Raw genomic sequence first — 21,630 nt, 5'->3', positions numbered from 1 at the left:
AGAATACAAACATGTTTGATGAATAATTGAAATATAAATGAATGCAAGCTTAAGGGACAAGAGAACACAGGATACCAGGTAAGACCCTTGGTCAAGAAAAAACTTGCCAAGATGAGCTGTGCTTGCTTGTCTTATGAGAGGTGCTGCTTTTCCTCTTTCATTCTCTTCTTCTGAGGAAAGCATCATTCCTAACAGGTTGTTTTGAAAGTGAACTCTTGATAGCCATGTCTCATCAGGCATTTCCACGAGTACACACAGCATCCCTGGCTGTGACTCTGTTGAATGTGTCATCGGATCTACGTAAAGAGCAACCGTGTTTTTTGATGGGGAAAAGAAAAGGTCCAGACATAGAAATGTAACTCCCTGGTTCTCCTCCTGTCATTCTGTATGAACAGATCTGCAGTTGCTTCTTTCATAATAACTCACTGTTTTATGAAAATGATCCATGTTGATTGGAGGCAATCCAACCAGTACAGACAATAATAAACCTTTCCTGCTCAGGGATGCTGTGGTTAAATGTCCTGGGATAGCCTCTCTGTGGATATCTGACTTATCTCATACAAATGAAAGCATATTTCAGATGAAATCATGATCACAAACGGAACTGATTGGCTTTATGATGGGTGATGTCATTCTGTATGCTGTGAAAATGTGTTGTTCTGATTGGTTAATAAATAAGGCTGTTTGGCCAATGGTGAGGCAGAATAAGGTTAAGTGGGACATTCTAAATAGAGAGAGAGGGAGGAAGAAGACAGCAGAGAGATGCCAGTGAGCCACCCAAGGAGCAACATGTAATGGGATGGAGGTAAAGCCACAGAACATGTGGTGATACATAGATTAATAGTTATGGGCTAATTTAAGGCATAAGAGCTAGCTAGCAAAAGCTTGAGCCATGGCCATGCAGTTATAATTAATATAAGCCTCTGTGTGTTTACTTGGGGGATGCGAGTGGGAGAGATTTGTCCCTACTGCCAGCACAGGAAATCTCCTGACCACAAATGGTGCCAAAATGTGGGGCAAGAGTGTCTACCTAAAACCTGAGAAAGCTTAAAAAAAAAAAGATTCTAAAACGAATGGAGCTAAAAACAGCTTCCTAGTTATGTCTCTCAGGCAAGCTGTGAGCTACAATTTGGCGGGTTTGCAGCAGCATGTGAGCTTGACCTGCTGTAAAGTGGATTCCCGCCATGGTTCACAGAGGTGTCTCCAAGCCACACATTACGCTGCCTGGTGGATTTAGCCTTTGCTAGTACAGACAAAAAAAAAAAAAAAACAACAGAGGTTTCTAGGCTACACACTGCTTTGATAGAAGCGTAAACCCACTGCCCCCCAGAGTCAGCGGACAGCATGGCTCCCAGAGCTGGCAGTGAATTACCTCCACCATGTTGAAAAGCTGAGATGGGCAGAGTCAGCAGCCAAAGCTGCTGCTTCAGTCCTAACCACTGCAGCTTAAAGCAATAGATTCACAATAAGTCAGATTCAGATGGAATAAGACTTTAAATGGTTTACAGTGTGTGTAAAAATGTACATAGGCTTGGAAGAGAGAAGGAAATGAATATAGACAGTTATAAAAAGAAATAGAAAGTTTCAAAAAGTAAAGTCTTTAAAGAGACAGTAAAGGTAATATAAAAAATAAGCCATGTAAAGATGGATATTACACAGAGAGTCTGGATTATACTGTCTTTGGATTTTTAACTGCAGAGAAACATTTGATTGTAAAGGCTACTCAGTTAAACCAATATGTATATTTTAAAGATATCTTGACTTCAAAATTTGTATCTAAGGATATGTTGCTTTGGAAAGGAGGCTCTGCGTTTGTTTTTACAGGAAACAAGAGGCTATGGATTTGTTCCGGGTTAAGATGGATCAGATTTGATCAAGCCAGACCTCCTGAACCTTAACAGATGGTACCTATCAACAAAGATTATAGTCAATCTTCCCAGAACTTGATCATTATCTCGAATTTTCTTAGGATCCCCATAAGACTATCAGAGCCCCCTATCAGCAGGAAGTGGCCTAGAACACTATGCCCACATTTCCAAAAAATGGATTATGGATGTTTGTCTTTATTTAGGTTGTTGGTTACAAATTGTTATTGGTTATAGTCAATTCCCTTCTAAAAGAAGAAAGGGGGATATAATATAGAAATGTAGGATAGAGATATGATAGGATGAAAGGGTAGATCATTGAATCTACTGTTTAAGAGCAACAACTTATTTGAAATGTTTTACAATGCTATGGATTTTAGTTTATTGATACAAATTTAAAGTTAATTTTGTTATGCTGTATGTATATTTCTACTCTTGTTTAAGGTATTATGTTTATGTAACTGATTTAAAATTATAATGGATAATTAAGAAATACAGATTAATAATTAGTCTTCTATGATAATCAAACTTAGATTCATGTTAAGTTTTCTAGGTATACAAAGATATATTTCAATTAGGTAATCCTCAAATGCTTCAAAGACCTACAGAATATGACATTTAAAATGTTTTAAAAACTTAGACTTTCCTGAACAATAAAACACGTCTGCTCCTGGCAGCACTGATTTACTTCAAAGAGAAAGATGGACTTCAAAGACACTCCATATGGAGTTTATCTTCTTGGCAAAAACTGGCCATTTGGGCAAAAAGACTGTTCTTGTCTGAACTGCTTGACAAAATGTTGTTTTGACTGGACATGCAGGACCCGTGAAAAAATGACCACTGAATTTGCTAAAACAAGGTGAAATGGTTCTTCAGGTTCCTGCTTTGCAGAGGAGATGGCCAGACATTCTACAGAACACAAGAAAATGCAAATGAGAAACTCTAGTTCTATAGACTGAATGAAGATGGATGCCTCAATGTTGCAGAGAAACTTTGGATGACTGTCCAGGCAGTCAGCTGTCTCTGTCATTCTAGATTTTTGGAAGTTGTTTACAATGTGCTTCCTGTTTACTCAGGTAATATTATATCCTTCTGGGGTCTTTGATGTAGTTGAGTACTAGATAGTTATAATTATGGTTTTCCTTGGTTTTGATAGGAGAAAAGGTAGATATGAATCCTTGGACTCACAAATATAGGATAGATAGGATATCTTCTTTGATTTTACCATATAAAAATAGACTAGATATTATAACTATAATTCTTGGTCGATAATGGTTTTGTTATATGTAATTTTGCTGTGTTGAAGTTAAAATCTTCCTTTTGAATAGAAAGAAAAGGGGAAATGATGGGTGATATCATTCTGTATGCTGTGAAAATGCGTTGCTCTGATTGGTTGATAAATAAAGCTGTTTGGCCAATTGTGAGGCAGAATAAGGTTAGGCAGACATTCTAAAGAGAGAGAGAGGTGGGAAGAAGACAGCAGAGAGACGCCAGCAAGCTGCCCAAAGAGCAACATGTAATGGGACACGGATAAAGCCATGAAACATGTGGTGATACATAGATTAATAGTTATGGGCTAATTTAAGATATAAGAGCTAACTAACAAAAAGCTTGAGTCATGGCCATGCAGTTATAATTAATATAAGCCTCTGTGTATTTATTTGGGTGATGCGAGTGGGAGAGACTTGACCCTACTGCTGGCAGGCCAGGACATAGGAAATCTTCCTACCACAGCTTTACTAAAATATACAATGGAGAGGGTACCAGATTTGTCTTGAAGTAATATAGGCTGACAGCAGTGGCATTCTCTCTCTTGACAAGGAGGTTGTTGATTTCCTGATGATGCTATTCCAGGTACTGAAATATTTCTAAAGAGGATCCCACGAAAGACACAACTACACTAGAAGAGAGTGTGTAAAAGGTCTTAGAAGGATCTGGAAATCCCGATGCCTCTCACCACATGTCTTCACTTTACTAATAGAATGAAGAATCAAGCCTGGGAAAGATCTGCATGGGATGAGGAAGAAAACATGTATGTATCGGAATGCATAGCTATGCTTACATTCAATCTGAGAGTCTCCGTGATCACTGCAGAGTTTCAAAGCTGAAGGCCTGAGGAAAGAGTAGCAATTAATTAGCAGTTGAGTTTGGGAAAGTCACTGCAATCTCAGATGGTCTGAGTCTCCAAGAAGGAAACAAAGCATTCCCATTAGCTGGCTGGTGACAAGCATTCCTGTGCAGTCTGGAACGGTGTTTTGTTGATAGCTGGCACTTGCAATAGGGTACTGATTCATATTGTGAAAAGAACTAGACACTTTTTTTAAAAAGATGCAACTTGGTAACTAATTTTTGTCTCTCTCTGTCAGAGTAACCGTTTGAATGTTAATTTAATTTTACAGAATATCATTTATGTAAATGTAATTAGAAAGGAAACATGATCTGGAGATGTGCAGCACCAAAGAAAATTTATTACTCCAAGGGGTATTGCTCTAATCACTCAACTGCAATATCGAGTTTCCCCAGATTTAATCTAAAAGCAATAAATTACAAAAGGCTAATGCCCTGCCCAACAACAAGCTGTCATGAACCCACGTTTCAGGGAAGGAAAGCAGAAAGAGGAAAAGAGGCAGGAAAGCCTGACTTCATCTTAGCAACAAGCTATCGGCGACTTCATATTTCCTGAGATGAAACTTGGTATAGACAGCTTTGCTAGGAAAAGATTAAAAGCTGCTTTTCCTACGCCAAAGTTAAAATGTGACTTCCATAGTCCTACTGCTCCTCTTTCTTGAGATTTGATTGGGGATATCCGTTTTAAAAAAACATCCATAAATGTTGGAAACTGGGAGTTCCTTATTCCTCAAGAACAAAGAGAGACAAATCCAACCAACTTGCAACCATCCTGGTTCTTTGCCTTATGAAGCTAGAAGCAGAAAAGGCACAGTTTGATGGATGTCAGGGCCCATGCTGCATTGCATCATGTGCATTCTGGGAAACCAGTTATCCCAGGGAAACTTGCCAACCCCGAAGAGCTGAACCTGTAAAAAGAAGCCTTCTTCAGTCTCCTCCTTCTTCATGATCAGTCAAGGGTTACGACAGAAAGAACTCAGGGCTGAGGGTTAGCTCCCTGTTGCAAGAGCCTCATGCCTGAACTCAAACATTGTTGAGGCTGTGTGTTCCTTTTAAGATACTCAAAAATTGTCGGGTTGGAAAAAGAAATAAAACCATCAATCTGGCTACATGAAGGAAACCTTTAATGAAGTGTTTAAAAATTCCACTGCCTAGGTTCTACCACGGAGCAATTAAATTAGGACTCAATATGGTCCGAACTCAGGCTTGGGCATGTTTTAAAACCTACCCTGGTGATTTTAATGTGCAGACCACAATGAAAATGACAGCCCTAGATAAAGCTGGCCAGCATGCAATGGAAAGCAGTGTTTAAGGGGTAGATGTTCTATAGGTTACTCAGTCACAGGCACATCCTAGTGGATGGGGACTTCTGAGATGCCACAAAAGGCAACTGTGAAATCTAATGAGTCGTATAGAGCAGATAACTACAGCTGTCTAGGAGTGCAGCAGCATTAGCAGGCAGAGCCCTAGCATTTCAGTGTGGTTTTCAAACTTAAAAGTCGTCTATTGTCCATTTTCCTTGCCTAATAAGGAACCCAACAGTATAACCTACCTCACCTCCTTTGAGTCGAGAGTGGAACATTATAATTAGAAACTGTTTCTGAAAAACAATAAGCTATGTCCTTAAATAAACTATATTTCTTCCATTAGTCAAAACTACCTTGGTTTCATTTTTTTAATATCTTTATCCTGAAATTTTATCCATTGGTTGAGCCATTTAATTTGGAAAGGGGTGTATGATTTAAGGCAAATGAGCAATGTCAGAGTGCAAAGACAGAGCAGTCTATTGCATTAGGAGTAGTTCCAATTTCCACGTGCAATTAAAGGCATACCAAGGGGGGTTTCTTTGAATTCCATCTTTTGTGTGTATGTGTGTGCTTAGCAGGAGAAGAAATTTAAGAGGTACTTTGAACCTGGGCTTTCATGGAGAATATTTCTTAGAATGTGGCTAAGTAAAATATTGACTTGTTTAAAATCAACTTAATAAAGCATAAGAGGAGTTCTCCAATAGGTGTGTATGAATAAAATTTGTTTGCATATGCTTTTAGAGAAAAACTGTAAATCAAGCAACTAAGTATTCAGCATGTTCATTATATCTCCCCTATCACCCCATCTCCCCATGACATACACATAAGCACATAGCTCACTGTATAGTTAAACTTTATCTTCTTCAACTACCAAAATAGGTCAGATAAAAATAATTTAGTAGGATTCTTTAAAAGGCCAAATACTTTTCAATGACATTCTGAAGTGTTTAAACAACACAAAAAGCAATATCTTTGGTGCTATATGTCATTTCAATATTTCTACAGATTCACATCTTGAAGGTCTGCACCCCAGCATGGCATAACTGGAAGACAGTGGGAACTTTAAGAGGCATGGCATACTAGGAGTTCTTCAGTTACTGGGGGCATGCTCTTGAAGGTGCTGTTGGGATCCTGACTCCTCCCTCTCCCTCCCTTTCACATCTTGGCCATGAGATTTTGCGCATGCTGGCACCAATCTATAGCCCTACCATGAGACCAAGAGCAATGGGTCAACAGTAATGGACTGAATGTGCCCAAATAAGCCCTTTCTGTTTACAGGCTGAGTAGCTTCGAAATGTCTTGTGTTTTCAGAAAGCCAACAGATACTCACTGAGTCTACTAGTCATTTAAACAAGAAAGCAACCCCAGACTCACTGACTCACATTTAAGCTGCCTAGGAGCGACACTTTTAGGCCACAGGGAAAGACGGGAAAGAGAAAAAGAAAAAGCTCGTTTTTGATGCCATGTCCTGACATTGTGTCTGCTCTGATGCTCTGAAACTGCATTTATAAAAACCAACAAGAACCACACTGACAAGTCAAACTCAAGGAAGTGTCTAATCATTTGGGCAAGAGAATTCCCCCTGCTCTGCTGAAGTGGGGCCTCAGTTCTCTTCTGCACAATTAGCATTTTCTCTAGCCTCATGCCATGAGATTTCACTTCTTGCTGAAATTTCTCTTCAAAAGCAAATATCTTGAGTGTTAAATTAAATAATTCCTTGTCAGAATCTGTCCTGTCTTATCTTTTTTTTTTTTTTTGGTTTTTCAAGACAGGGTTTCTCTGTGTAGCTTTGTGCCTTTCCTGGAACTCGCTTTGGAGACCAGGCTGGCCTTGAACTCACAGAGATCCACCTGCCTCTGCCTCCCGAGTGCTGGGATTAAAGACGTGCGCCACCACCGCCCAGCCTGTCCTGTCTTATCTTAACAAATGTAAACAACAATTCATTTTCCTATAGCAGATATTTATTAGCTGACTTACATCAGAAGTTAACTAGACCCATATAGACACAGGTATAGAGCAGCCCACATTCCTTTCTTGTGTCAAAATGTACTAAATTATATTATATATCTAAGATCATCATCAACAAAATAAACAATACAATTTTCTCGTAACAGTCCTACGTTGGAATAACAGGCTGAGTATTCAGCAGTTTTTGGCTTGCTATGACTCACTGGCAAAAGTTTATAGTTTCTACATTGTTGCCTCAAATGGTGGGTCACAGCTAATAACATAATGTCCTCAACATCACCTACCAGTGCCAACTCAATCTTAAACAGATTTTCACACAAAGGTTGGTCAAATCTTCCCACTTTTATAAATTCCCAGGTCATTAAACAGCTGAAATAAAAATGCAGTGTCAAACAGTTATCGGGTAAGCAAACAACGTAGACAACCTGCTCTGTGAAATACAGGCCAGATTTTCACTCCATCCTCTGGTCTGCAGGCACATTTATTTAGCTTCATTGTCTTTACTGAGATGCAGTCTTTGCTAGTGTGGAAATTCCTAATGTCAGCTTAGGAAGCAGAGTCAATGAGAGAGTGGTCATATCATGAAATAGGAAACCAAAAGAGGAAACCCACAGGAATGAGTTAGAATCATGTGGAGATGACAAAACACTGGAAGAAAATGCCAAGGAAATGTCAAAAGGGAAGACCACCTCTTAAATAGATTGGTGGTCTTCACTCCCCTTTGAAATAGTGAAGGGTTAGGATGAATCCATTCATGCATGCTTGTAAATATACAGAGAAGCTTAGCGGGTCTTCTAGTCTACACAGTCAATAAACAATAGGTCTGGGATTTAAAACTAAACAAATCCATCCAATCCAAAACTAGAAAGCATCTGAAAATCTTGAATTGAAGAACAAAGCAGGGAGCTGATTGGCTTCTTAAATGAAGGAGACTACGAAACGGAGTGTGTTGGGGTAGGGGATTAAGTATGATCACAATACATTGTGTACCTATATAAGATTCCTAGAGAAAAACATTTTTAAACCAACTAGAAAATCAAGATAAAAGTGAAAAGGCCAGCCATATGGAGATACAGAGGGCAGTGTTTTGTGAAAATTCAGCATCAAATACAAAGACCTGGGATGGGAAGAGGAGAGAAATAAAAGGCAAAGAGAAAGCCAGCCAGGCTGCAGTGAATCACTTTGCTCAATCCCATCGCCCTCTACTTGGTTTATAGCACACATGACTGGCAAGGAACACATCCTCCAGAGAGTACAGGGGACCCCTTCCCTCTCCAAAGTCAAGACTTCAATGCTTTTTCACTTAACCATTCCTGGGTAAGCAGCTAGCATTTGACCAAGATTGATACATTCCATTGAAGTCAGTGTTTAACTCATGCTTCCCCCACTTAAGAAATTTGCCAAGGTCAGTAGGTTAGAGGGCAAATAAATGCCAGGATGTGTCAGGACATGGCAGTCTTCTTGCATTCCTCTGGCCCTCTTGTTTCAGGCATTCAGCAAGTGGTGATGTGCCTCCTGACCATACAGTACTGCACACATGAGATCTTACCAAAATTCAGGGACAAGCTCAAGGCAGTCTTGACTACTGGAAGCTTCTCAAGACCAGCGCTTTAGGTAGAACCAGAGAAAAAATTTAAAGGTGCAAAAATATATTTCTCCTTTAAATTGTATTGGCTTTTATAGGATGACTTGATGATGGGGTTGGGTGAGGCTTTATTCATTTGTTTGTTGGCTCTGTCTTCTCTCAAGGAGACATATTTCAATATCATATTGGATGTATCCCGAAACTTCAAAATCCAAGGGGAAGAAAGGACTAAGGGTTTCACTTCATAGTTAATACAGGCAATAGTTTCATTTCAGACACACTAGCAAGTCTGTGCAAAACTGCCAGCACTCTGAGCACTCTGCCTGGATAGGTAGAGCACAATGTTTCAAGAAGCCTACGCTTAATAAAAGTATAGAATAATTCTGAAGTTCAAGTGTAATTGTCAGGGTCTAAGGCAGTCTTACTTGAGTGTGAAGACAGTCTAAAGCAGCAGGGGAGACCCAAGGCCAGTGTGCAGTCACTGAAATGTGGGCAAAGCTACTGTTTTCATTATCCCATGGCTCCCAATATCATCTTAATTTATTATCATTTGTTCATCCTTTGCAAAGGCTTATAATTATAAGCCAGACACTAATGAGAGGCCAAAATAGAATTCCTTAAGAATCTCATTTTAACTGATATTAATTATTGCCTGATTATAAATTGCAAGTTAACCATAAAATACACTTGGTGCTTGAGTTTAATCTTACATAGTCATTGAAAGACTAGAAAAAATCTTCAAGGCAGCCAGGTAAACCCCAAATGCTAGCTTTATTAATATCAGGATGTAGGTAGGACATAATCTATATATTTTTAGGAGGAAACTATAGGAATTCTCTTCATGAATAGTATTTGGACCACAGGCTCAGATAAAAGTATGTGGGAGATGGATAGCTATTCTTTCCTTCACTCTAAGAGGCAGCTCTCTGTCAGGATTGCAACATTTCTAAATGTTGACGAGCATGTTCACTCTAACACGAGCTTTTTGCCTGGCTCATTATGTAAATCATATTCATGTAATGCATCACTTGGGTATTCAGGTGCAAGCCCATGGTGTCTAATACAAGTCCTCCCTGTCACGAGCGACAGCAATGTACATTTTCAGTAAAGATAACTGATCAGGGGGAAGAAAAAAATAACTGCTATTTTCAATCAGAACCACAGAAAGTGCCCTTAGTCCAGAAAAGATATGATGCCAGTCTAAGGCTATAAAATACCTCTCTGACCTTATTATCCAGGCTCCTGCATTAAATATAGTGGCTATAATAGAATCTGTATGCCCTAGTTTCTGACAGGTTGAATGTTGCTTAGTGATCCAGGAGTGAAAATGGCTGCCTGAATTCAAAGGAGGTTATAGATTACTGACATTTCCTGGGTATTGTGACCAGAATGCTAGTAAATGGTGGTTTACAAAAAAGAGAGACAGCTCCAAGGCCAATAATTAGAGGTGGGGTTGTATATACTTTCAATTGCTGTGTAATGAATTACCTTCAAACTGTTTGTTTATTATCAGTGGGTCAGGAATCTGGGATAGCTCACTTGGGTCATCTGTTTCAGGGTCTCTCACCCACGTATAAACTCTGTCACCTGTTTGTAAGTGGGACGCAGTTAATCCTGGCTGTTGGACTGAAGGCCTGGGTTTCTTGTGGGAAGTTGGTCACGTGATGCCATCTTATTAATGAGGCAGCCTTCCTCACTAATGCAAGCAAGTGAAGGAAGAGAGGATGGGCTCAGGAGACAGACAGTGAACTCTGTCCCTGCAAGTGATACATCATCGCCTTCGCTGTAGGATTAAGTCAGCAGGCTGAGACCACACACAAGCAGAGAAGACTATGGACACCAGGAGACAGAGGAGGTCACCAGGAAATAGTTTAGAAGGTTTCTCGCCAAGGAAACTGTCATAGTACCTCAGGGACACAAAACCTCTCAGACTTACTATGACATGCTGACCACATTACCTAGGAAGACCCACAAGTCAACAAAATGCCATCTTGGATCTCTTTCTATGCCCACGACCAGTGGAAGAATTTAATGGCATTCTTCACAGAAAATGTCTCGGCATGGGAGGAGGGAACTGCTTTTCAATTCCAAGTGAAACCAGAAAACTCTTCTTTCCAGAAAAACAAAACATTTTAATGAACATAAAATTAAATGGAGAGAAATAGCAATTTCACTAAAATCAGGAACAAGACAAGGCTGTCCACTCTCTCCATACCTATTTACTATAGTACCTGAAATTCTAGCTAAAGCAATAAGACAACTAAAAGAAATCAAGGGGATACAAATTGGAAAGGAAGAAGTGAAAGTATTATTATTTGAAGATGATATGATACTATCATAAGTGGCTTCAAAACCTCTACCAGAGAACTCCAAAGCTGATAAACACCTTCAGTTAAGTGGCTGGACACAAGATTAACTAAAAAATCAGTAGCCCTCCTATATATACAAACAATAAATGGGCTGAGAAAGAAATCAGAGAATCAACACCCTTTACAATAGCCTCAAACATATAAAATGTCTTGGTGTAACTCTAACCAATCAACTGAAAGACCTGTATGACAAGAACTCCAAGTCATTGAAAATGATATCAGAAGATGGAAAGATCTCCCATACTCATGGATCAGTAGGATTAACATGGTGAAAAGAAAAATGTTCATTTGCTTCAAGCTCCAATGTCCACAAAGCTTCTTCTAGAAGTCGGAAAGAGAAAGTTAACTTTGGGATTCAGGAGGCCAATGAAACAGGTGGCTGGGAAGTGAGGGGACTGGGAAGTGAGGGGACTGGGAAGTGAGAGGGGCTGCTGTAGCACAGACCTGGTCATAGCAGTGGTGCTCCAAGCAATAATAGATGGCAGCAAACGTTTGTAGAAATTCCTTCGTAAGGACTTCATGTCTCTGCTCTTTGAAGGACCTAAGCCAGGCAAGCATATAACAAAGCTTTAGATCCAGAGCCTGCCTTGCCCAAGCAAGAAGCACAAATTCTGTAGGACAGGAGCCATATTTGGCAAAAAAAAAAAAAAAGAGTAAGTGTCAGCCCAGCAATATCACTATGACCACACTAGGGAAAGATGGTCACTAAATCCCAAATGACTAAAAACTGAGGAACTATCCTCCAAGTCTACTGTGCGTCTGTTCCAGTTTGTAAGGAAGTAGGTGGCATTTTCTGATGAATGAATGATCCTTGGAGCTTTCTAAAGTTAACATTGGCATCCCTGATAATGATCTAATAGGGCTTCCTTCTTTGGGAGAGGGTATGAAGCTGCAACTATTGAGGAGTGTTTGAGAAGCCATATGCAAATCACTGGATAAAAAATGGAAATCCCGCAGGGCGGTGGTAGTGCACGCCTTTAATCCCAGCACTCAGGAAGCAGAGGCCAGTGGATCTCTGTGAGTTCAAGCCAGTCTGGTCTACAGAGTCAGTTCCAGGACAGCCAGGGCTACACAGAGATACCCTATATTGAAAAACAACAAAAAAGTGATGGAAACCTCATGATTTCGAGGGGTGGGGGGTGAAGGGGAGACTACATTTCTTCAAAACAGCTCTAAAAGGTTTATTCTTAAGCTAATAACACCTGTTGGAGAAAAGCCAGTCCAAAACATTTCTCTTCTATCAAATGTGCTTACAGAGTTGCCTTATAAAGAAGAATAAGAATGGCAGAATGGCAGTGGCGGTGGTGGTGTTGAAATACCTTAAAGGCAGTGAAAGATACATATTCACAGTGCATCTAGTGCCCAAGCACACTGCCCTGCAAAATAAGCAGGAAAATTGATGACCTGGATTCCCCTGAAATCTGCTGGTCCAAGTGGCAGCCTGCACCAGAAAGTTCTGAGAACTTTGCCTGAAAGAACTGGATGTGCATAAATGCACACGCTGGATATGGTGCACACATTGGAACATGGATCCTGCTGGCCTTGTTTTTGTTGTTGTGATCATTATACTCACTTTACATGACCCGAATTTACTAGAGAAATACAAGGCCTCACTGCAGAAACTTAATGTGGCAATGAAAGTACCAGAGTCCAGATAGGCGACAGCATTGGAGTCACACCACAGCTTGGAGTCTTAGCCTCACCAAGGCATTTCATCATCAGACATTTATTAATTTAGTTATTTTTGATACACTACAGCTTGAAGAGTATACTCAACTGAGTTTCACAAGTAGTAATAGCTGAAGAAAAAGTAGTGTGTGAGCAGTCTAATTAGTAATCTACTAACCCAAGCATCAAGAGTGCAGCAAGAGGTTAATGAAAGCATATGCAAGGACATCACTGTATGGGACCAGGTACTCTGTCCTGTGGGATCATGAGATGATTGTATGTGATTATGAATATCATGATCATGCAAAACTGTTGTAAGAACAGTGGGATTACCCATTAAGCACTGTGCAAGATGACATGACTATCTGCTTCCTAGGAAGCCATCTTTTTTGAGTGGGAAGCACAGTGAAAATTCAGCATTGCCAGAATCAATGCCCTCTTTTTCTTAATATTTCAAAGGAAATAATTTGGTTTTGTTATTTAAACAGTGGAGAAGCAAGGTGTATAAACAGACAAGGAGGAGAAATTTGGTGAAGCAAATATTATAACTTGTCATGGTTATTGTAAGACCCTAAACATCACTAAGAACAAGAGTGTAGTATATAAACTTGACGCATCCATTAACCTATTTATCACCATGGTGTAGTTTGACAGTGCCTGAAAAGGAGCATCAGAACCTTCACACAAGTTCTAGAATGTTTCATGTGGCTCAAGACTTCATTCCCCTGGTTCCAATTGATTTACACAGTTCTTGATCTAAATATTTTCAATGTGCACACACACACACACACACACACACACACACACACACACACACACACACCATACCTGTAGAAAGGATAAGCACTCTTTAATAACCAAAGTATGTAAAGAGTACTACTGTCAGCTCCATATCATGGGGAGTCATGTAAACAGCACTAGGAAAAGGCAGATGATCTTAGCATAAGAGTAAAATTAAGATTGGGAGATAGAAAGAACAGAAAAATACCAGAAATCTTCTGAGTCTGTGTTCTACACTAATATACTAATATTCATTGTCTTAGTTAGAGTCTCTATCCCTGTGAAGAGACACCATGACCATTGCAACTCTTATAAAGGAAAAACATGTAATTGGGGCAGCTTACATTTTCAGAAGGTTAGTCCATTATCATCATGGTGCAACATGGTGGCACACAGACAGACTTGGTGCTGAAGAAATAGCCAAGTGTCCTACATCTTGGATTGCAGGGAACAGGAAGTGGTCTGTCTCACTGGGCATGGCTTGAGCATATATGAGACTTTAAAGCCTGCCTCCACAATGATACATTTCCTCCAACCAGACCACACCCACTCCATTAAGGCCACAATAAGTGTTTCCAATAAGTGCCATTACCATCGGGAGTCATTTTATTTCAAACTACCACATTCCACTTCCTGGTCCCTAAAGACTTGTAGCTGTATCGTAATGCGTTCAGTCCAACTTCAAAAGTCCCCATAGTGTATAATAGTCTCAGACTTATTTAAAAGTCTAAAGTTCAAAGTCTTTTCTGAGAGTCATGCATTCTCTTAACTGTAATCTCCTACAATATAAAAATAAAAAACAGATCATATACTTCCAGCATATAATGGCGCAGTATATACATTACCATTCCAAAACGTAAGGAAGGGAGCATGTAGAGGAAATACTGGACCAAAACAAGACTGAAAGCCAGCTGGGCAAACTCCAAACTCTGCATCTCTGAGTCTGATGTCAAAACGCTTCATATATCCAACTCTTTTCAGCTTTGTTGACTGCAACATACTTCTTTCTCTTGGGCTGGTTCCACTTTCTGTTAGAAGTTTTCATTTACAGATATCCAATGACTCTGGCAACTCTAACATCTTGGGATCTCCAAGGCAATCCAGGCTTCAGCTTCACAGCTTCGAGCAGTGACTTCTTTAGGCCTCCATTCAGGGGCACCCCTGACACATGCCTGGCGTCAGTGGCTTGCCTTAGTCTGAAAGGAAAGTTCCATCCTTGACTCTAAAGCCAGACCACATGGCTGAAGCTGCCAAGTTCTGCTGCTTGCTCTGGCTACAACATACCCCCCTTGTTCAAGTACATCTTCACCAGATCTCTGTTTTCTACCACTTCCTTCACTTCATGGCTGTCCTGGAACTCGCTCTATAGACCAGGCTGGCCTCAAACTCAAGAGATCTGCCAGCCCCTGCCTCCTGAGTGCTGGGATTAAAGGTGTGTGCCATCACACCTGACTCTAAGCTTTTCTTTAATTCCTTTTCACAAGTTGGAAACTTAGCTGGATGAGATCTTGCCCTGAAGTCACCACTCCTTTTATTCCATTTCTCAATCTGTTCATCTCCTTGAATACAGGAGTTAGCTCTATTCCACTTCTTGATACCCTTTTTCTCAATCTATACATTTTGTATTTTTATTTGCTCAACTTGCTCTGTTCATTATAAATCTTCATCAGTTAACATAGTACCCACAAGACAGAGTCTATACAAGGGTATTTCGAGATTTCCTCTGCCAATGGAATTAATCCAAAACTCTTCACTTTAGCCTCAGGCAGACTCTTCAGACAATGGCAAAAGCAGCCACATTCTTCACCAAAATGTCTTAAGACTGGTTTCTAGACCACATACTAACATTTTTCTTCTCTGAAACCTGTTGATGAATTGCTAAATGGTCTTATTAATAAAAAACACAGAGCCAGAATTTGTGGTTAAAACCTGAGAGATCAGAGGAATAAGAAAAGCCACACCAATCTAACTTTACCAGCCCTCAGTCTCCAAAGAGACCTACTTTCTGTATACCTATGCCTATATGCTTTTCTGTTCTGCATCTCACTTCCTCTCCCTGCTCAGCTACATCACTTCCTGTCTGTCTATACAGACCTCTAGATCTCTATGGTTAGTGCTGAGATTAAAAGGGTGTGTCACCATGCTTGGCTCTGGTCCCCCAGGGTGGCCTTGAACTTACAGAGATCTGGGTGGATCTCTGCCTCCCGAATGCTAGGATAAAAGGCATGTGCTACCATTCCCTGATTTCTATGTTTAATATAATGACTGGCTTTTTACTCTGATCCTCAGATAAGCTTTACTGGGGTACACAGATAAAATATCACCACAGAAACCTCTTGATCTAGGCACCCACAGCTCAAATTACACTCAGCACCACTGACTTCCATGTTCCTACTAGAATGGCCCATTAAACAGCACTTAAATAGTTCAACTGCTTTTCTAATCCACAGTCCTATGGTCCATATTCCTTCAAAGAAAAGCATGGTCAAGCCTATGACAGAAATACTCCAGTCCCTGGTACCAACTTCTTTCTTAGGGTTTCTATTGCTGTGAACAGACACCACAACCATGGAAACTCTTCTAAAGGAAAACATTTAATTGGTGTGGCTTACATTTTCAGAGATTTAGTGCATTATCATCATGGTGCAACATGGTGGTGTGCAGCCAGACATGGTGCTGGAGAACTAGCCAAGTGTCCTACATCTTGGCTTGCAGGCAACAGGGAATGGTCTGTCTCACTGGTCATGGCCTGAGCAAATATGAGACCTCAAAGCCCACCTCCACAATGACACACTCCCTCCAACAAGACCACACCAATTCCAACAAGCCCACATCTCCTAATAGTGCCACTCCCTTTGGGGGCCATTTTTTTCAAACCACCACATTAATCTTGTCAATATTACTATAGACATCTCCCAAATTCTCAGTCCCTGAACACAGATGCATATGTACTCACACATACATTTGCATAAATGCACACCGAAGCCTGCATGTGCAAACACAGATACACACTTACTCATACACTTCTGCATGTGGACATATGCACACACACACGCATTCCCATGAACAAACATATGCACGCACGCACACATACTTAATCTTACTCTGGCCCAGCTTCATCTCCCCTTCATATTTCTTGTTCATCCCTCGGGCCTCACTTTGAACTCAGCTCTGGCTTCTGAGTGGTGGAAGGACAGCAGATGATGAAGATGTCACTTGTCTGTGCTGCTGTTTCCCCCCTGGTTGTCTTCCACAAAATCACGTGTCGGCTCCTGGAAATACTTAACAATCACAAACTACATTTTAAGGCACTCCAAAGCACTTATAAATCCCCATTTTCCACGCATGCAGAATGGCAGTCATCACACATAGTGCTCACACGTGTTATGGGAAATAAATGAGATGCTATGTAGAGAGTGAGCACTGCCTGGACAGAGTAACTCCACCAGATGGTAGCTCTCACTACAGTTACATTCATTCTTTTCACTATTCAGCTTTTGAATTTCGATTTCCCAGACCCTTCCAGTTAGCACATCCCATTTTCAAAAACGGTATCTTTATTAAAGGAGAAAGAATTTCAGTAAATGATTCTCCATTTTTATATCTTTACTTTGTTAAAAAAAAAAAGAAGAAGAAAGAAGGAAAGAAAAAAAAGGAAAAGTCAGAGGCAGGTGTGTTTAGATATTTAGGGTTAATTTAAAAATAACTTAGAAGTTAACAGAGACTAAAAAAGAGCTAAGAGCTAATAGTCTGAAAGATACCCTGGATAGTGTCACATGTAACACAAGTCACAGCTAATGGTTAAGATACTTTGGACAGCTGAAATCGGGGGCGGCAGGGGCAGTAGAGTGATTCTAAGTGCAGCCTCTTTGGGATAAGGTCAACGCACATTTTCCTTGCACCTCCTTTCATGGCCACATGTGACTCTTATTACATTTCCAGGAAAGACATTATGAAAGTCTACACTATATCCAGAGTGTATTTTATTCCTAATAATTAGAAATGGATGAATAGCAAGGAAAAAAATATGAACCTATTCAAACTAAATTGGCTCAGCTCTAACTGATCCAATGCGGGGTTTCCAAAGAATAATTGATATTAAATAATCGTAACTGGCAGTTTATGTCACAGAAGTGGCTTCTGACCATTTCTTGTTAAGCAGCCTAGCATCATCAATTAAAGCATCACTGTGGAGTGACATCACACCAGCTGGCTGAACCTCAGAAAGTGTGATATCACAGCTTCCGTGAGAAGAGAGGACCATGGGAAGGGAAAGGGGAAGTCATGCTGACTAAAACCAGCATTTCCTGTGGCTTGTGCATTCAGAACCTTCCTTGTGCCAATTGTATTGCTCAGTGATTATTAGAACAATAATAAATCTTGTGAAATCACAGTGATGCCGCAGGAGCAAATGCTGCCTTTTTTTCTTTCTTTCTTTCTTTTTTTTTCCTGGAGTAGTTTCTTTCAGCTATGGTTCAAGATCCCTAGATGGTGATCTGGAGATATTATTTCACAGCTGAACTGTGAAATGCCCATACTTGAAAAATCCCTGGAAAATAGTCTATAGGAAAGAAAAACTTTGAGTTTGGGCTTGCACTTGGAATGGTATATTCATGTTTCACCAAGCCCATTTTAAAAGAATTTATGTGAGGATGGTTGCCTATTACCTACAGGACTTGCAAAGGCTAACTGCTTGTTTCTCACCTGGGGCTCCTAAGTGCATACTAGAGAAAATGTGATGGGGGATAAATCTTGTTAGATGGAAGGTCCAGGCACAAAAGAAGGAACATTTACCTTTGTCCACTGAAAAACTGTATTTTAAGACAGAAAGTCATTTTCTAAATTGTTCATTGAATATCTGCTGGTAGCTGGATTTTTAAAAAGGGGGGAGGATATCTAATTATAAGAGGAGAGGATGCGGCTGGCCCAAGATCACGTGGCAAAATGCACCCTGAGATGATCCTTCTCCTCAAGTCCTTGGTCCTGCTGTCCTGCCGCAATTAAACATGAAAAACTGCCAGAGGTGGCACCTCAGGTGTGATCCGCCTTCCTTTACAATTTAGAGTCAGCAGGATGAGGATAACCTTTTGCTAGAATCCTCCCTAATTTCCAGGAAACTAATTAGGTATAACCCTTCCATGGTATTCATGTAGCTGGAAATAGACATCACGGAGATCTGGGAAGATGCCGGAGTTGTTTTTACACCTGCAACACACACAGGGAAAGCTGAGAAATAAGGAGGACTCACTATTGTCCTACTGTTATTTGATTTTGAAGTCACATCTCTCCTTTTAGAACGACATTTGCTTAAAAAAAGTAATAATAATAGTAATAATAATAAAGGGCCGTGCGGAGCAAGACTGACATCTTCCTGGAGCTGTCACAGCTACTCAGTGGTTGAAATTTTATTACTTATATCCAATCTGTGAATTTATTTGTTGAATGCAGTTTCCCATATTATTTAGTGGTAAGACAGAGAGATTAAAGAATGAGAATCAAGGTAAATAAGCAAAAGCATACTTAGTTTGGAGTATTTGAATTACTTTATGTGTCCAGACGTATGAATTCTTTCTTTTGAGTGATATTGGCTATGTCAGGCAAGTCTGCCCTCTGACTCCATTGTCACGTGGCTACAGCGGTGGTGTACTTGTGCTCCTTGGTAACTGAACACTAAAACACACCAGCATCTCCGGTTTATTCGGAGGATGCTTCAAGGATGTGCCTAACCTTGACAAGGCAGAGGAAGGTAAGGTGTATGATTTATGACAGGCCTTCTTGCACAGCATTTCTGAAATTATAGACAAACCATGGAGTCTGCCAGGAAGGTTTTTTTGTTTAATTTTCTTTTTTAGGTTTACTTTATTATATGAGTTTGATTGTTTTGCCTTTATGTGTTTATGTGTATCATATCTATGCATGGTGCCCACAGAGATCAAAAGAGGTCATTGATAGCCTGGAACTGGAGTTACAGATGATTGTGAACTACCACATGGGTGCTGGGAACTGAACCTTGGTCTTCTGTAAAAGCAGTAAGTGTTCTTATTGATAAGCCATCTCTCCACCCCCCTGACTGGATTCCTAAGGAAAGGTAACTTTTGTTTTCTCATTCCCTTTTCTTCTTTATTTCATCACTGACACACAATGATTTAATACTTTTGTGGGGTATGGTGCAATAACCCAACACATATAAACAATGTGGAATGATCAAACCAGGGTGATTCATATTTTCATAGACCTAAAGATTTATTCTTTTTGTGTGTGCGCTGGAAACCTTTTAGCTCTTCTAGAGCTTTATAAAATGCATAATAAAATTTTATGAGCTGTTGACACCCTACTGTGCTGTAGAACATTAGAATTTATTCCTTTTTATGTAATTTCATTTAGATAACCTTTTGAGAATATCTTCAGCTAAAAAGTATAAAAGTTAAGTCTGATATTTGTAATAAAGACAAAACTCACCATTGCTACCACAGGGTAAGAGTAATTTATTTATTTCGTGTGCATTTTTGTGTGGTATGCATGTATGTGCCCATATGTGTGTGGCTATGCCCTCCTATACATGTGTATATGAAGATGAGACATAGCTGTTGGATGTTTCCCTCCATTGCTTTCCATATTATTTTTGAGGCAGGGTCTCTTGCTGAACATGGGACTCACTGCCTGGCAGCAAGCATTGTGTGTCCATCTGTCTTCCCTCTGTGCTGGGGTTATAGGTGTGCACGCCTGACTTTTATATGGGTGCTGGGGATCTGAACTTGGTCCCTCGTCCTTGCATAAGAAGCACTTTACCCATCGAGGCATGTCCCTGCTTCTGTAATAGGCACTTATGCCTATGAACCATGCAAACACTCCCCCTTATGTACCCATCCTCTATGAGAAGAGTGAGACTTTCAACTTTATACAAAATATAATTCATGGACTATATCAGAATGAATAAGTGTTGTTTAACTGGGTTTTCTGACCAGTGAGTTCAATAGCAATGCCCACAATGCTCAACATTTCTTTTCCAGTGAGGAGAAAGGTGGTGTCTCAATTCTGGTACAGAGAATGTGAGGGTTGCCAAAAAAGCAGAACTTAAGTAACAGAACATGTTCCAAGCAAGTCCAGGCAGATGGTTGGAGCTCTCCATTGCCTCTTTTAGGCTCACTTCCTAACTTTCTGTCAAAAGTTTTGCCGTGAATATTTATGGCAAGTCTTCACTGACTGAGTGACTTTCCACTCCACTGAAATTACACATCCCCATAGTGCACCCAAGAGAGATGAGAAGAGAGATTTCCTGACCTTTTGGAAATAGCACACTACATGGGGACTACGCGCGGCTCAGTGAGGTTACTTGTGGGTTACTAAGGTGTAATTACCTTCAAATTATCTCAGTGAAACAATTAGTGTGCAGTAGATTTGGTACCAGCTCTGCTGCGGTTCTGAACTTTTGTGAAATCATCATACTCCATCTTGAACTTGAGTAATTTGTAATTCTTAACAAGGTGCTAGAGAGGACTCCACGCATTCCAGCTCCAGATGCCAGCTCATTTACAGTGGGCCTTGTCAAGTGAGTTGTGGGTGTGAAGGTGCTAGACCTGAGTGATGGAAGTGTTTCACCGGTGAAGAAGCGCACACTCTCCAGACAGGCTTTCCCAGCCACTGGATACGCCACTGAAAAACAAGACCTCAAGCCTTCAGGACAAAGGCGCAGACCTCCCTTCTCTCAGTGGCACAGAGCTGGTTAGTTTGAGAACTGAACATTTAAAACGGATTAGACAACACAGAAGTGGGGGGTGGGGTGGCCTCTCTGCGGGGAGAGACTAGAGACAGTGGGCACATGGGGAGAAGCCCAGGTAAACAGTCTTAGAAGCAGCTTCCAGGGATGCAATGAGAAAAGGGGCAGAGGCCGGGGCAGGGCATGGTTTGGGAGTCAGCTGAGAGGAGCTACACCTAGAACCACTCTCAGGCAGTCTTCCGCT

The sequence above is a fragment of the Peromyscus californicus genome, unplaced genomic scaffold, assembly GCF_007827085.1.
Source record: "Peromyscus californicus insignis strain IS unplaced genomic scaffold, ASM782708v3 Scaffold_13__1_contigs__length_99412109, whole genome shotgun sequence".
In the NCBI taxonomy this organism is placed as follows: domain Eukaryota; kingdom Metazoa; phylum Chordata; class Mammalia; order Rodentia; family Cricetidae; genus Peromyscus; species Peromyscus californicus.
Note: the sequence above shows the minus strand (reverse complement) of the source record.